At 45.7% G+C, this 18,551-nt stretch overlaps 1 protein-coding gene across 2 annotated transcripts in view; it reads right to left on the bottom strand.

Moving 5' to 3' along the window:
• The window catches only part of LOC138528636 (transient receptor potential cation channel subfamily M member 2-like), a 1,006,635-nt gene extending 1,003,038 nt beyond the window's left edge, over positions 1-3,597 (bottom strand). For both annotated transcript variants that reach the window (XM_069640452.1, XM_069640453.1), the window contains exon 1: positions 3,435-3,597. The gene's annotated coding sequence lies outside the window, so the exon portion shown is untranslated. The remainder of the gene's footprint in view (positions 1-3,434) is intronic.
• Between the last annotated feature and the right edge of the window lie 14,954 nt (positions 3,598-18,551).

The following is an 18,551-nucleotide window of genomic DNA, read 5'->3' as shown; positions in this document are numbered from 1 at the left end:
AATAGACCGTCAAAGGACAGTTCGGTGATTGTTCATCGGCAAATCTTCCATTGCATGCTCTTAGCCTTGGGTTGTACATAATACATGCAGAATCAACTGCCAAACGGTGTGGTCTATGGGGTTAGGACCATTCGGGCTGGGAATGTCCCATGCCAGGTCCTGGTCATCCCACTTCCCCTCTAGTTTCCAGCGGTTCCATCTGTAAATTAAAGTCCCCAACTACTAAAGTGTAAGAATGCATTGAGGGTTCAACAGGTTTAGTAGACATCATGTCCTGGAGACACTCCAGGGTAGCAAGAACCTGCGGCCTCAAGGGCTTATTGTAGAGATTGAATAAGTAGAGACATTCCTCCTTATTAGTCCATTTGGAGGTCAGGGGAAGGTGTTGTAATAACCTCAACCTTCCAGCCAAATGACACCTCAATCCAAACCAAGAGGCCACCACTAGCTCTACCCTTCGGGCCCTCGGTTGCAGGAATCTGAAAACCCTGGATCAGTTTCCCAGGTCTCCAATAAAGCAATGACATTAAAGCAACAAACAAAAGCATAACACTATGGGACATTCAACAGTCTGACAACCCCTGCACTATTCCAGGAAAGAGGTTTAAAACCCTGGAAAACTGTTTCACTAACATCAGACCCCTTTGTCAGTCAATCAACATCAACCTCCAAGTCTGTTAGATTCATAGTCTGGACTGCAATAGGATACCTTTCACCGAGGCCAGAAACCGACGATGTTGTGGTTTGTGACTGATCCCAGTAGACTCTGGTGGAAGGAAATGGGTCTCAAAGTAATACTGACTGGCCCTTTCTGGCAGCATCTGAAATCTATTGGCAACAGTCCTTCGACTAGGAACCTTGATGAAAATTCAACAGTGATGTAATCGTAGTCAGATTGGGGTGTCTGCCCTGCAAGCAGCATGTTATGTCACTTCTGATGATAGAAAGACATCCCTTTCCATGGCTAATCCAGGGTATGCCCTTGTTCTGTAGGGACTCAATATTTCCCTGTATGCCCCGCGGTGAACATTCAGATGTTTGTGATGTGTTTAATATTTTGAATTGATAAATTAAGGGTTTAAAAAATAAAAAAATAAAAAGGATGGGAGTTTAAGAATAGGACTAGCATAAGGGACTAGTAACTAAAACAGGAATACTAGGACTAGTGTGAACGACTACTAATTGGATGAGAGACTAGACTAAGTGACGTGAATGAGTGACGAAAGGTGAGTGTCTCAGGAGGAGAGATTACAGTCTAGAATGGGGACTAGGACAAGAGAATGGAGACTTGGATGAGGGACAATTTAGACACCATGAATAACAGGACTTTTCAGGTCTGCTTGGTTTACTCATGGCTGTGCAGTGGCTGGAATAAGAAAGAATGTTGAGCGGCAGGACCACAGTAGTAATTATCTGTGATGCAGCCGATGCTTGCCATAACAAACACACATTCTGCTGCCTCCCTCGCTGAACTGAAACGGAAAAAATGTGTTCGCATTTGCAATTCATTCGTAAATTCACACATACAATGAGCAAAAGCTAGGGCAAAGAAATGGAGTATGTGTAAATAAAGAAACTCTACTGAGCTGGCTCTAGTGATGGTCTGGGACTCCACGTCCCCTGCGGTGACAGATCCGTCCTTCTAATGCGTCCCTCTAACGTGGGGCGGATCGGACTCCGCAGACTACCTTCTACCTTTTTACATTTTTTTATTTATTTTTTATTGTATTTTATTTCGGTCCCTATCCTGCCATGTTGAGGAAGCGTGGGACACCCCTGCAACTCCCCAATGCCAAAAATGGGGAGCGGAGGATACCCCCACAATCAGCGCTGCCCCATAAAAGGTGTAGAAGCCTCTGTGAGAAGTGGCAGTGCTGTCCCAACGGTGAGAAGTGTAGTATTTTCACATTAACTATGCTTAAGAACTTTGGGTTATTGAATAGAGCTTTAATAGTGCTGCTACATTCTGAGTAATTCCATCCCTTTAAATATATGAGCTCTTGTATAACCACGACAGTGTTGAGTTATTCTGATGATGTTAGACTTGCTCAATAGTTCTGGTTCTGTATCATTAAATGTACTTCATAGAGTATCGGAAGGATAGCTCAGGGGCAACGTGCTCGCCTTGGAAGCAAGACGACACAGAGCAACACAAGTTCGATCCCTCGGTCAGCGCAACACAGGTTCGCTCCTTCGGTCCGCGCTTAGAAACCTCTGGGTAGTACACGCATTATAAATAACCAATTAAAATAAAAAGAAATACATCTGTTGAGGAGTGCTGGGGCCTTGTCAATAAGAGTGTAGCAGCAAAACTGAGAAGTGTTGATGTTGTCCCATCAAAATTATAGCAGCCCCACTAAGATGAACTAGCACTGCCTCAACAAAAGTATAGCAGCCCCACTAAGATGAACTAGCATTACCTCAACAAAAGCATAGTATTACCGCTGAGAAGATTCAACAATTATAGAAGCCCTGTTACAGCAGTAATATCCCATCAAGAGTATAGCGAGCTAACTGAGGAGCACCAGCATTGCCCCATTTCAAATATGGCAGCTCTACTAGAAAGTGCTGGCTCATACGCCTCCGCTCCCCGCCCATAGCATTCACCCTCACCACGTGCACACTCAGAGACATGCAAACAGTCTCATTTGTGCCCTCTCCCTGCCCCCTGCTCCCTCCCTCGTTTTGCATCTGTGCCTCCATTTCTAAAAATCCTTCTGGGTTGGGTGTACCTCTACATCTGTGCACCCCTCTTTTGCCAAGAGGGGTGCACAGATGTACAAATACACCAAACCCAAAACGATTTTTAGAAATTGAGGGACAGACTTGTTTTGCATCTGTGCCTCCATTTCTAAAAACGTTTTGGGTTGGGTGTACCTCTACATCTGTGCACCCCTCTTGCCAAGAGGAGTGCACAGATGTACAAATACACCCAACCCAAAACGATCATTAGAAATTTAGGGACACGCATGCAAAGCAAGCCTCTTGCCCCCCCCCCCCTTCATTCTTTGGGGGGGCCGGGTCCCGCAGCTCCCCGTACTCGGCGCCCCTGACTCGAGCCCCTTTAATCAGCCAGCTGGATGCAGTAAAAGAGGGTGCTGCCACGCTGCGGGGTAAATTCCAATCATGCTGCATGCACACGGTGCATGAAGGTAGTACACAGACACACATCCATCCCAACATCCATCGTTCCATTCAGGGGCCGCTTGTCCTGTCCGGTTTTTCTCTTTGCATTCTGGGATTTGTAGTCCTGGATTTATAATAGGGAAATCTGGGACTACAAATCCCAGAATGCAAAGCAACACGTACTGGAGTCGCATTTCCCAAATGGAATGGATGGAGGCGTACCTCCTTTGGCGCGATATAAGAAAAAAGAACATTTCAAATCATTTCCCAAAAGGATGACAAGAATCGTGCAGTAGTGGCGAGTTTACCTCTGAAGTAAAAAAGCGTCTAGGGGGCATGCGCTCTCTCTAAGACTCCAGCCGCAGCGCCTGCAGTGAGTCCCACCGGAGCAGGGTGCAGTGGCCTGGGCCCAGGTCCACAGGCTCAGCTTTCACCTACACCGTGAGGAGCCAGAGAGGTGTTGAGGGCCCGAGGGCGTCCCTCATTGAAGACGACCTAACCCCTCCCCTCCCGGCCCGGCACTCCCGCCTCTCCGTCTCTGTGCAGGTAAGTTATGACTCAGACATTGCAGCCTGTGCTGTGAAACTCCAGGCAGGTGTGGGAGCGGGCGAAAGGTGAGGGGAGTCCTGGAATAGGCGGGGAATGCAGGAGTCCGATTTAACATGTCTAGAGCGACATATCAGGTCCTAAAATGTCCCGTCTTGAAAGGAAATATGTGATGAGTTTCACCTGGGCATTTGTCCATATTTTAGACCAACATACTTGCTCATTCCAATCGCCCACCGTGTTATCCAGCTATGAAAAAGGTACAGAATGATGCATGTTTTCTTTTGCTGGCATAAAAGGCCGCAGATTAACCCTCGGTACACGCGATCCCTGTGCCACTTTCCATCAGGCAAACGGCTGAGTGGTGTGTGTGGTCCCCCTGGACTCCCATACCATCTTTGGGCCGCCTAGCATTGCAGGACCCTCGCGGGCTCGATAGCCGCTTCGCCTCTGTTTGCCCCGCCTCCCCATGGCTGCTATTGGCCGGTGCCAACTTTATCCTGAACCTGCCCGGCAGCCCCCTGCCCGGCAGCCCCCTGCCCGGCAGCCCCCTGCCCGGCAGCCCCCTGCCCGGCAGCTAAGGGTGACTCCAAAGGAGGAGACTCCAGAAAGTGTCTGCAGGTGTCAGCAGGGGAGGCCAGTGTAGCCAGCCGTCAACGACAGCAACTAAAAAAGTGAGTGTGGCATGGGCGGGGAGTAAAGCATTCACTCTACACCAGAAATCCCTGCCACTCTACATTACCTTACCTTACCAAAAACAACTGCCAGGCAACATCACTTACAACACTCCTACTTAGATAGAATTGTGATCATCAGCCTAAGTCTATTCGAGACAGGATTGTCATTTTTGCCTTGTGTGACATCTAGACCTATTTGTGCATGTCAGCATGTTCCACACTTACATAGAATTTCGAGGGTTAGTAAGTACCACATTAGATAGAATCGTGAACATTAGCCTGAGTCACATCTAGATAGGATTGTGAATGTTAGCAAGTGCCATACTTGGTTAGAATTAGGAAGGCTAGCAATTACCACATTTAGAGAGAATTGTGAATATTAGCCTCCGCCGGACCCAGATAGAATTGTGAATGATGGCAAGCACCACACTTAGAGAGAATTGCGAATGTTAGCATGTGCCACACTCCGATAAGATTGTGAGTATTAGCCTGAGTCACAACTAGATAGGATTGTGAATGTCAGCCAGGGCCACATCCAGATAGAATAGCGATCGTTAGCTCGTTAGCCAGGGACACGTCGAGACTGCTTTGGGAATACTATCACGGCCAGATTTAGATAGAACTGTGAATGCGATCTTGCTTCACTTATAGACAGGATTTTCAAAGGTGGGCCAGTGCCACATTTGGATGCAGTTGTGAATATTGGTGGCTGTCATACATAGAAAGGATTGAGAATATTAGCCAGTACCGGATCTAGATAGAAATACAGCGATTATCCTGCGCCACATCTAGAAAGAAGGTGGAAATTTAGCACATCACTTCTAGACAGCGATGCCAATAACCAACCCACTAACAATTTCACCTCTCTGACTACACCTCTCAAACTCTAACCACACACAACCACAACCCTATAGCACAACAAACTGCGCAAACTTCACTACACCGCAACAACAAAACAAACCACACATGTGCGGTACAAATATCCTGTAACATTAACATTTATTTTCACAACATTGCTTATAACTACCAAATCAAAACACTGCACGCGAAAGTTTGCGAAAATAGTTCTGAAGGTGCGGCGACCAGCCGACTGTTCTGTGTTCAAACTTTGCTTCCCCCTTTCCCAACCACGTCCACTGTAGGCCCGACTCCCCCAACCATTCTTGCTGAACCACACCTGCCCTTACAGGTGTTCCTGGGCTGGAGGAGTGCCGTTTTGTCAGGGGGAAGCCGAGCCCGCATCGATAACTTCAGCTCCCTTGCCGCTTAGGCCTCAAAGGGGGCGCTGCTCGGGAGAAGAGCGAAAACCCTTCCCGCTTTTCCACGGCTCGTTAGTAGTCTGTATAGTGCCAATGGTCACCCAAACACCGCCTCGCCGCTCTGCGACAGCTACGGCAAAACCTTGCAAAACCACCGTCGTTATGCTGGGTGGGTGGGAGGAAAATAAAACTGCTGCCTCCTTCCTCGTAGTTATTTGGTGTTGCTGGATTGCAATGCTCCGGCAGTCAGCAGCCTAATAGCTTATAAGCCCCGAGGGGCGCCCTTTTTATTGTTTGCTTTTGCAGGCCTTTCTGCCTGTTTGGTGGGCTTCCAGCCCCTCCTGTTTTTCCTAGTCTTGGCCCAACTCCTCCCCCTTTCCCAGGTGGGAGGGAAGAGGACGCTGCCCCATTATTCGGGCACCTCCTCCAGCTCTGTTGCGTCGTCACCTCCAAAGACGGCAGGGCTGGGAGGAGGAGCAGATACTTTTTTGAAAGAAAAGCACCACAACGGCTCAGCCATCCTGTCACAAGTAAAATGTTATTGGCCAGTGAGTATGCTTGTGTTGACTGCATGGGCTGCCTCATTTGGGCCTGATATGTGCAGAGAACACCCCGATCATTAGAGGGTGGAGACAAATTTTCAACAGGACTCCTCCGACATTGACAGTATTTATCCATGTGAGTACCTAAAAGAACCCAACCCCACCCAGGGCTCCAAAAAGGATTTTCAAGTGAGAGGATTGTATTTATTTATTTCAGCACACAAAGCCCGGAGGCAACTAGACGCTAGTAACAGAAAGTGCATGGTACATTAGTGAAGTGCGAGAATAAGAAAACGGTTACAAACATAAAAAGGTGCGTGCATACAGACTGGCAAAGCCTCGTTTTATGTTACTGGGGCTACATCAGGCAGCATATGAGTCAAATAGGTACGATTACACAGACTGGCAGAGCCACACCTCGTGTTACTGGGGGCTACATCAGGTAGCACGAGTCAAGTAGGTACGATTACACAGACTGGCAGAGCCTCACCTCGTGTTACTGGGGGCTACATCAGGCAGCATATGAGTCAAATAGGTACGATTACGCAGACTGGCAAAGCCTCACCTTGTGTTACAGGGGGCTACACCAGGTAGCATATGAGTCAAATAGGTACGATTACGCTGACTGGCAAAGCCTCACCTCGTGTTTCCGGGGGGTTACATCAGGCAGCATATGAGTCAAATAGGTACGATTACACAGACTGGCAAAGCCACATCTCGTGTTACAGGGGGCTACATCAGGCAGCATATGTGTCAAATAGGTACGATTACACAGACTGGCAAAGCCACACCTCATGTTACAGGGGGCTACATCAGGTAGCACGAGTCAAGTAGGTACGATTATACAGACTGGCAGAGCCACACCTCATGGAGTGAGGGGCAAAATCAATCGGGCTGCCACACAGTAAGGACTCCGTAGGTAAGTGAATGATAAGCAGTGAGCATAAAGGAGGTCTTACCCACATAGAGGATTCTCTGAGGCCACTCCTAGCACAAAAAACGAATATGGCTGCACCGATGTAAAAGCAAATGAATTTGAAAAGGCGCTTTAAGCACAAAACGCAGTTCAAAATAGCAGAGCAGGCATGCATCATTAGAGAGAAGGGCTACACTAAAGCTTAGAAGAGTAGAGTGGCATAGGCACAGCTAGGATCACCCATGTTGGGAGTTAGTGAAATCACACAGCAATGACCAGGACGTGACTGGCGGTATTGACCCTCCTGAGGCGTAGGTTCATGGGGTGGTTGGCAGCATGCTTTGATTCTGTTCAATAAAGCAAAGGGGGATGGATTTTACTCCCTATTATTTGGAGGGGCAGTACAATTTTATTTTAGGGAGTAAAGTAGTGATCCCTTTCCCACTGAGGTTATTTTTAGACGAGAAAACATATTTTAAGACTTTTCCTTTTTGAATTTTGTGTTTGGTACGTTCCGTACCTTTTTGCGTAGTCATAACCATTATTTTTAAATCACTGCCATCAATATTTCCAGGCACAGTTTTATCTTATCTCTACATTTTCACTTAAATATTTTACAGTTACTATTTTTAGTGGGACAACATTTCCCCCATGTTCTGTACCACAAAATATCAGTAAGCACATAGTTTCCATGATTCACAAATTTGCTAAAATATTTTTATCTTAATCCCTGCAGACCTGTACATTCTACAATTAAGTGTTTTGTCGTTTCTAGCTGTATATTTGAATTACAAAACCTGCAAAATTGATGCGTAATCGGGCTTCTAGAACAAGAGGCTATCATTTGTTGAGTAGAGATTGAGATTATGACAACATTTCAGAATTTGCTGATGAATTTTGGGACAGGGAAAGATACTTAGAAATCTCAGAATGGAGCCAAGGCTGGCCCCTCTCCCGGCACTCACTAAATAATGTGTATGATTTCACTTGCGAGAAGGATCTTTCCCAATCATAATTCCATACCTTAGTTTTTACACTTATAGGATATTGAACAAGTAAGACATCTTGTACATTCAAATTTTGAAGCATCGCTTTACATAGATTGATTAGTATTTGAGTCAGAAGCAGTCTCTGCAGGTTGGACTCCCTCCATTTCCCTGAGTCTGTTCTTGCTCTCTATCAGAAGGAAGGAGGATACAAATACCTACTTACACCGCGGAGCGGCCGCGGAGTCACAGCAGAGTCAGAAGCAGTCTCTGCAGTCCCTGTCAGGACTGGCAGAGACATGGCATCAGCCCCTGACTTTCGGCAAAATTGCTGCCTAGACATCACCAACGAGGAAACTGAAGAGGAAAAAAAGCGCCTTAGAAGCTCGCGCCAACTCCACTGCCTTCAAGCCCCTTGTTCACCTCAAAACACCCGGTCAAACTCAGACCATAAGCTCTCCTTTCCACAAGTTCCACCTTGAGCGGGGCCTGCCCAAGTTTCATACCAAGCGGGGCTCAGCGCCCAAAAAAAGCGGCGGCAACTACGCAGAAATCCCCAAAGAAGGGGCAACAACTCGGGGCTGAATTTCATACCCCCCTCAAGGAAACTACAAACTTACAAAAACTCACAATCCAAAGGGCGAGCTATGAAGTTAAAGCTCCCAAAACAAACTTTCTCGAAAATAAAGAAAACCACGCTGGAAATTTTGTAAATGCTCCGAACACCCAGCCCGTGCCCAGTGTTGCAGGTATCCTAGTGCTGCCAGTCGGAGGACTGGCAGTGAGGGAAATACCCCCACAGGAGCCGGGGCATGGACAAGAAGCCGCAACCCAACTCGGATCAAATTTAGAACAAACTGCTGCGTTATCCAGGAACTTCCACCTACCGTGAACGTCCTCCCGGAGCAGAGGAGCCCTCACTGCTCGGCGAGCCCCGGCCCTCCTGTCCCGACTCAGGCTGAAAAGTCAGCGCCGCCTGCAGCACCGGTGGGTCCGCCGGGGTGCAGTGGCGAGGTGGCGCCCCAGTCAACCGTGGCGATTCGGGCTCAGATACACGCGGGAAACCTTGAGGACGCTGGAGCACCTCACTCTCCCGCCTGCTAAACATTGCTCCAGCCGGCTGTTCACAGGCAAGCGAACCTGGCTCAAACACCGACTCGCGAGCTCCCCCGGTGGAGACCAGCAACACTGCAGAGCTGCACGCTGGAATAGCGTCTGCAGCCCAAAACTCAATCACCCCTTCGGTTGCATCAGAGGAATGGGAATACATCTACGACCCCAAACCAAATTCCCAGACAAGAAAAAGACCAGTGCCCAGACCCTCAATGGCGAACCAAACAATTTTAAAAAACCACAAAAAACAACTGGGCCAAAAAATACCAAAGATCTGGTCAAACCAAGAGGGCACAACAAAGAGTGCCAGCGGGAGTCACCCCCAAAACAATGATCTGCAACTCTTTAAAAGAATTGTTTGCCCGACAAGGGAAAAGAAAGCACGAGGTGCTTACAGAACGTATTGACGACGAGATTCTCGAGGCCCTGACTAATCTACAGCCAGCAGTGAAAACAAGAAAGACTGCTTCGATCCCTAAAGTCAGCAGGGCGCACAACAACAATATCAGTCTGACTACTTACATACATGAAAGCTTACCTGCAAACTGTGCCTTTTAGCACTCGTCAACTGATCTAAAAACTGCAAAGCGGTCGGCTGAACCCCCCCCCCCCTCCTTTTGGAGTCCTCACTTCCAACTCAGCTCTCCCAAACTCCCCCAAGTAATGACCAGGGAGCCCCAGACATTGACCTGCCTCCTACTCCTGAAACTCAGTCGATGAAAGCTCGGAGGACGGACGCCAACGCAACCTAATAACATCTACGCCAGACCCCCATGAAGTCTTTCATAAATCTAAAGCTCCCATGCTTCTACACCCTAGAATATCTGCTGATGCAGAGTGGCTGCTCTATGGCTCACAAAGACCCACGAGAAGATCCTCTCTCCCACTTTTTGCACGAGAAGCCGGACATCAAACCACCAGCAGGAGCAGAGGGCCCCCCAAGATTCTTCCTTTGTTATCCCAAGCAGAATCCAATCTGACCACTCTGCAGTGTCCAAAGAAACTTCCACAAAAAAACCTGACCGGACGACGATAATGTCGGCCATCACGATAGGTTTAACACCATTCGGGAAACTGTACAAATCTCTCAACGAGACAATAAAAGATCACACTACGCTAATTGCTATGATGCACACGAAGTTAACATTCATCGAGGGTTTCATCACTGCTAAAGAAAACAGCGCAAAAACAAACAAGGTTTGCCCCAACTCTGAAATTCTTAGTCAAGAAATGGACACCACTGAAAAGGAGACATCCAAGTCAAAGAGCTCCTGCGCCCACACCCAAACCGATCTACAACAAGGACCAACTCAATTTGTATTCTCTGGAATTCAAGAAAAACCTGCCACCGTAAGAAACAGAAAATCCCTGGCGGTGTCAAAGAGTACCACTCACGAACGGAAATCAAATGATCAATCTTGCATCATCATCGATCAGCCAAATCCCTCACACACCACCTCAAAAAGTGCTCCTTCCGACAAACAAAAATACTTTGTATTCAATTTCCAGAAAAGCACAAAGTTAAACCCTACCGGAGTGTCCGCCAACAAAACACAAAAATCTCCAAGATCTATTGAAGACTTTCTGGCGGACAAAAGCTCAATGAACATTACTCTCCACTCTTCGCCAGAGACTCGAGACAAAAAAAACCCAGGGGTATGCAAACCAACATCGACATGCTCCTTTGAAAAGGAAAATCAATCAAAAAAACGAAGACGTGATAGCTCAACAAGCACGACTCAAACCCCTTCTATTACCGATCGCCCTCAGAAAGAAGCAATACGACAAAAAAAACAGAACAATCGTCCTTTAAATACAGAACCTCCAACGACAAATCTGAACCTCAAGGGCCAGACGAAACGAAAACACAAACAGGCCAAGCCTATCAAGACCAAACCAAAGACAAAAGACCACAAAACAAATTTCGACCAGCCCACAGCCCCCATCATAAGCCCCACAAAAGGATCATTCTAAAAATGGAACAATCAGAAGCAAACAAAGAAACTATAACCCTGAATAGAGGTACTATAATGAAGATCTTGAAAAGCACTAATTACCTCAAATGATTAACTCCGCACGACATTATGCTCGTGGAACCATACCACATTGCTAGGAAAGCCAAAGCAAACATTCACATAAAGGAGTCATCGAGATCAACTCTATCAAACACAGACTCTGAAATCCTCCTAAAACAAGGTTTCAACATTACTGAATACACATAGTCAAAATGAGCCCCAGTAAAAACCCCACGAGAAAGGATGCCAGAAAATGGCCGGCCAAATGTTAGTCCGCAACATCACCACCGGCACTTTCAAGCAATGAAACACAACGCATCTTCAAGCAAATGCTCAAGGACAAAACCCACGACGACACCAAGAGCAGAAGAACTAAGGCGAAGCAACCCATCGCAGGCTGAAGATGAGATGCAAGGAATCGTAACAGTTCTGGAAAAAAAACATACCTTAACCAATCATGAGAATCCTCCACCGACTTCAGAAAAAACAAACAGCCAAATATCCTTCGGCCCAATCAAACAACTCTGGGCATGGCTGCCAAAACCCTCAATTCCCAAGACAAGCAAATAGCAGTTAGAAGTGAGGTCTACAAGATTTGAAACTCCGATTTACGCAAAAGAAGTAGCCTCACTGAAACTTGGATCATGGAACACCAGGGGTTTCAGACACCTAACAACTCGGGGAGACACCAACCTGGGAGAATATGACATCTTCGCACTGCAAGGAACTTGGCTAGCAGAGGCCCCAGCAATAGACGGATACTCATAGCCAATAGAGCAACGATAGGCCGCCAGTCTGCAGGACTGCTAATTGCAGTGAAAAGTGGTTCCGGCCTTGAAATCACAAAAAAACGCTCATTCTCCCAAAGCCATCTTTCAATCCAAGTGGAATGGACAAGGAAAGATCCAACGAGTAAAAAGTAACTGAAATCATCAATGGTGCTAATAACGGTGTATTGGAACCCGAAAGCAACTACAAACGAAAGATTTCTAAGGACCATTGAAGCAGAGATCGATGACATCCAAGCCAACACGGAGATCACGAGGATCGCCATCTGTGGAGACTTAAATGCGTCCTGCCCCTTTACAAAAGAACCGTCGACCAACCCTAGAGAGGCACTTCAGGGGGACTCGAGAGGACAAAAATGGGTGAAACTGATGGACTCTAGACATATCTATAACGTAGCCCAAAAGTCAACAAAGTTACAACAAATACCAACATGGGAAAGAGCCCACCAAAACGCCACAATAGACTACATCTTCACCTCTGAAGCCCTGCTAAACCTCCTAACATCTTTTGACGTCACACGAGCTAAAGCAAGCGATCACAACATTGTGGAAATGACATGGCTGTCTGAAAACCCCCCAAAAACAACAATGAAAACAATGGTGGAGGTGAACAAACGAGGAAACCGGCTAAGGATGACAAATGACCGAATCCTGGAACTTTCCGAGCTCTACAGCCAAAAACTTAGTGGCGAAGAAAACAGTTCACACACAATAGACTATCAACCACTTCTGATCCCATATCAAAGAGATCACCCAAAAAAATGCGTCACAGCTTTGGAAGGACCACTTCAGTACAACAAACTTTTGGTCAAGAAACAAAGAGCCCTCAGAAAACTAAAACCGCAAGCACAAAAAACAAACTCACAACTGACCAAGAAACAATACCAAGAGGAGGCCAAGAAACACACTGGCTGGCTAAAATATCATCGAGCCACTTTATATCAGCAAGATGCTGAGATGATGTTAAAAAAGGTCAACGGAAAAAACTCCTGTGACTTCTGGAGCCTCGTAAAGGGGGTAGGATTATCCTCAAACACAACAATAACTAATGCACTGAGCGAAGAATGCTGGATAAAACACTTTTCCACCCTTTTCAAGAAACCGTTGACAAACTCGGTCTACACTCATACCCAGATCGTTACACCCTGGGAAGACTACTCAAACAAAGATGACATTGAAAGAGCGATACAGAACCTAAAAACTTCTAGAGCGCCTGGCCCAGATGGGATAACAAATTCCGATCTGAAAGCACATTAAGCCCTATGGGCTTCCTTCATTAGCATCGTTTGCAAAGAAATAAAACGTTCAAAATCACTTCCCAGCTCCTGGTCCCAAGCAACGGTAGTAGCAATGTTCAAGAAAGGCGAACGATCCGATCCATCAAACTACCGCTCGATTGATCTATTGGATACAATAGGGAAAATCTACGGCTCTTGTCTACTCGCAAGCTTCCAACAGTGGGCAAAACACCCGCCATGCAACGATCAACTTCAAGCAGGCTTCACTAAAAACGTCGGAACAACAACAAACATTATGCTCCTGAGTATGCTAAAAAACCTGGCAAGAGAAAAAGACAAAAAGATCTATCTGGCTTTCGTGGATCTGACTCACGCCTTCGACAAGATTGATCGTGACCTTCTTTGGGCAAAGCTGAAAAGATGGAAATGCCCCGAGCAGATCCTCGAACCAATAATCGCTCTACACTCAAAAACATCCATCAGAGTGAAACTCAATCAGACAGGCACCCTGTCAGAAGAAATCACAACTGACAGAGGAGTGAAGCAGGGCTGCCCCCTGGCACTGGCCCTCTTCACAGCTTTTCTTGGAGATTTAAAAGATTCCGGCGACCCACTCAGAACTTTTCCACCAAAACTAGGAGGCATGGAAATCCCGAGGCTCCTTTACGCCGATGACATCATCCTGATCGACCAGACACCGATCGGTCTTCAACGGCAGCTGCTCAGTTGAACACATACACAACTGAAAACAATCTGATAATCAACAAGGAAAAAACCAAAATCCTGGTTCTCGAGAAATCGATCAAACCAAAAACCAAATCACTGGACGATAGACTGCTCAAAAATAGACCAGGTAACAGAATTCAAATACCTTGGGGTCATGATTGACACCTCTGCAAAGGTGGTAAGCATGCAAACTAACCTCTGGGAAAAAACTCGGAAACTATCTTCACAGGCCAAGGCCCTGGATAGAAAATTCGGCCGCTTCTCCCTGATGCCAGTAATAAAATATTACATAGGAAAATTCGTTCCATCGATAACATACGGAGGAGAAGGCATGCCAAACATCCCTACAAGCATTTGGCCACAACTGGAAGCGCATTTCTGGCGAGAATTACTACACCTACCGAAGTCAATGTCCTTACTTGCAATTAGAAGGGAACTGGGCTTGCTGTCGCTGAAGGCCACTGTCGACTGGAACGAAATGGCCCTTTTCAGAAAAATCATCATGTCAGACTCCGCTCCACAATACAAAATGCTAAAAGAAGAAACCACTGCGGGGAAGTGCAAAACGCTTTCAACTTGGGCTCTCAAACAGAAATCTTGCCTGGAACAGATTGGATGCAATGAGGACGACCTAACTGGGAATCCAACACGTGTGAAGAGGAAACTAAACAAACTCGATTGGATAGATACCCTGGAAAAGGCAGATGCCAACAAACTCCTAGCCCACCTACCCACGCAGATCAAAAAACTAAACGAAATCTACCAAGTCTTCACATGCTTCCCGGACAAATGCAGAAGAAACACCTTCTTAAGGGCTAGGTTAAATCTTCTCCACACAAACGAAATAAGAGCCTTAAGAGGGCTATCAACAACGAACCAGTGGCACCTGTGCAAGAACACCGCCAAAATTGAAACAGTGAGACATCTCCTGATGACATGCCCCGAAACAGCCCAACTAAGGAAAGCGTACCTAACCCCGCTGCTGGAATCCGCCGCACTGAGAGAGGAGGACACTTGGTGGTGCCGTCTGATAAGTGGGAAAAAAAAACGTTGGACGATAGCAGCCACAAATATTCTGGAAGCCGCTCTGCTAGAATGTTTGAAAAGTACAAACTTACCATCCTAAGGCATAAAGCCAGAACGAAGAAAGACAGAAACTAAGAAGAGGACAAGAAGAAGCAGAAGTAGAAACTCTGAAGCGGAAACAAAAAAATAAAGAAAGAAACAAAGCAAAGAAGAATGTACGACAGACAAACAGCTCATGATCAACAATCTGCAAACAAGCAGTTTGAATCTACCGACTGTCTTTGTAAAATCAATACATTTTGATAAAACACAAAGTAAAAAAATAAATTAAAAAAAACTATTAGTATTTGGAGAAGGCTACTATCCAACTAGTCTTATAAGGTCTGTAGGTGCCGGTCAGATAGCACAGTGCTCTCCCCTGATATATGTGCCCAGCAGGGTCAACTCAGCCTTTCATCCTTCCCAGCTCGATAAATTGAGTACCACTCTGCGCGATAATAATGTCTTCTGTTATTTCAGCACTCTGAGACCTACGGGTATGTAGCTCTATATAAGAAATACATTATTATTTTTTCAACAGTGTCACTTGATGGCTCCTGTAGCTTCACATACAATTGGAGTCTTGTCCACGCTACCCTGCCGATAAAGATATTAACACTGATCTCTATGGTAACCCATCCAATATATTCAGGAATGGTTCTTTTATGCATTCATTCAATTCCAACCCATAAATCAACCCGGGAATGATTTTATGCTTCGAATAGTGCAGTATAGGTGTTATTAAAAAATTGACGTACTTTTATTTTTTTTCAATTGAGCCACATAAACTGCAATTTTCAATCTTAAATTTTGATCACTGGCTGCCTGGATAATCCTACTAGTTATTATGAACCATAGATATTTTAATTATTTTACTAGCAGTAGTGGGTCTCTCCCAATATACCGTTTGGGGGTCTTTCTTTATTTTGAGGCACATAAAGAAAGATATAACAGTTTTTTTACTATTTATTTTCTGGTCGGTTGCTTTAGTACATTTCATCAGATTACAGCGACTGCTTTGGAGACCTATTCGGTTGCCGTCAAACAACACAATCTCATCGGCAAATGCTAGCCAAATGATTTTTGTGAATCCTAATCTGGGAGGGAACGCCCTTTCATCTTCAGAGGTTTTATCCAATTCGGATAAGTATAATTTTGAATAGACGAGGTCCATACACAGCCCTGGCGGAGACCACAACCTATGGGGATCGTTTCCGTAAGCTCTCCCTTTTTGTTAAATCGTTCCTCTATAGACGAGTTGGACTATAACATCATTAATAGTTTCAACATCCTTGTTGGAATTTTCCACATATAATATAGTTCTCTTAGCAGGTGGCGGATTAACTGAGTCGTAAGCACCTGATAGATCTATGCTCGCAAAATACAGTTTGTTTCCCTGACTTAATCACTTTTTCCTTAAGAAGGGGCAGAATGAACCCATGTAAAGTCCTTAGGCCCGACCTAAATCCTGTATGATGTTTCAATAGCTTCTTTGTTGTCAATACCCAATTTTGAATTCCTTTTAATGGTACAGTTGCAAAGATATTACTTCAAACATCAATTTTGGGCCCTTTATGAAAATGTTCGAAATTGTGATACATTGCAATAGGTTTCATTCTGTAGTCCATGCTTCGTTGTGCCTAATAGTTCATGCAAGTGCAAAGCTGCATATTTACCGTCAAATCAGTGGCGGCTGGTCATTTTTTAAATTGTAGGGGCATAAATATTTCCAACAAATATGCCAGAGTGACCTAGCATAGTGAGGGAGCCCGAACAATGCAAGCACAATTCTGGAGGTTCACGCCCCGAGAACATTGACTTAATAATGGGTTAAAATGGTGCATCATAGAGTACACTTTCTGTGGAAAATCAGGTAAAAACCAGCCACTTTGTAATCACTTTTGTAAGGTAACTAATGAATAATGGATGCAAGTCACCAACAGTGCACAGGAGCATTTCCCAATGCATTTTCATGATGCTTTTGCCCACAATATATGCCAGTATAAAAACATGTTTAGGCTGCCTGTGCCCATACATTTCCATGCTGGCTGCATTATATGCCAGTGTCCCCATTTAAGAACATACTCCTTTTGGCTTTGCCATTAAAAATGATATGCTGAAATAAAAAAACATGTCCAAACTGGTTGCACCAATGTAGATCAGGCTATACACGCAATAATACTTAAGTTTGCTTTACCCTTGATGCCCAGCAGAAAGTACCATGCCACAATAAGAAATTATAGCTGCAACAAAATATGACAGTGTAGTTACTTCATAACACTTTTCATGCTTGCTTTATCATAGATGCCGAGTAAAACAGCCATGCTGCACTAAGAAATCATTGCTAGACTGGCTGCATCAATGTGTGCCAGTCTAGCCACATAATAAAACTTGTCATGCTTGCTTTATCATAGTTTCTCAGTAGAAAATGTCACGCCACACTAAGAAATTATAGCTAAACTGGCTACACCAAAATATGCCAGCAAAGCCACTTAATAACACTTATCGTAGATGCCCTGTAAAAAGTGTTATGCTGTTGTATCCCCTTGCCTCCCTGTCTCCCCATCAAAATGAGTACTCCAAGCCCAGCACAAACCCAAGCACACACCAATTTGCACACTTACTTGCTCATTCACACACAGCATTCACTCAATCACTCACACGCATACCCAGCAACTCATACATCATACTCTCACTCATTCTCACACAAACACACACATACATGCATACATAACATACATTGAAGTTAAAATTACAAATATAATTGTTCTTTTATAACACGCTTAATACCAACAAGTGGTTTCTAAGCACGGGATCGGTATTCAAACCTGTGATGCGCTGCGTTGTCTTGTTTCCAAGACAAATTAATTGCCCCTGAGCTATACGTCCTCCCCAAAGTTCTTATTACATTCATCTCCAGTCCGGACTCTGCTTCTCATCGCCGGCACCTAACATGAAAAACACCTGGCCCGCGCGGAGAACGAACAGGAACAAGGAAGCAAAGCGCACTTCCTAGTTCGTGTGCGGAGGAGCCATAATGCTCCGAACTCAAGGCCCCAGGCCCTCTGAATCTGTAGGGAAGCACAGGAGTACCTCGTACGCACATTCAGAGGTGCTGTTCCCCAGCCTGCATCCCCAATGGGCAAGGCTAGGCTGGGGAAGCAACGCAGGCTTGCATGGTCCATTGGACATGGGTGCTGGGGAACAGAAACTGTGATAGGGAAACCAGGCTGTCCTTTGATAGTTTAAGCCGGCCCAGAGCATTCCTCTTACCTGCAGCAAGCAGCTGAGGGAGCGCTCTGTGTTTTCACTGGGCTAACGTGGCTTTCCCAGAAAGGGCAGCGGGTCAGCGCTCTGTTGTCTGTTATGGATGAGCCCCCCCCCTTTCAGGCCTTCCATTGCTGAAGTCTCTGATTTGAGCATATGTGTGCAGCTGTTTGGCTGGAAGGAGGAGGCAGAGAACTCTGTAAAAGCGGCTGTTGCACCGCTTGTAGTGCTGCCTCTACACAGTACCTGAAAACCCTCTGGAACCTTGTAAAAAGAATGATGGTGAG

The sequence above is a fragment of the Ambystoma mexicanum genome, chromosome 7q, assembly GCF_040938575.1.
Source record: "Ambystoma mexicanum isolate Mex_15411 chromosome 7q, UKY_AmexF1_1, whole genome shotgun sequence".
In the NCBI taxonomy this organism is placed as follows: Eukaryota; Metazoa; Chordata; class Amphibia; order Caudata; family Ambystomatidae; genus Ambystoma; species Ambystoma mexicanum.
The sequence above is the reverse complement of the archived record's forward strand: the minus strand, read 5'-3'. Positions and strand labels throughout refer to the sequence as shown.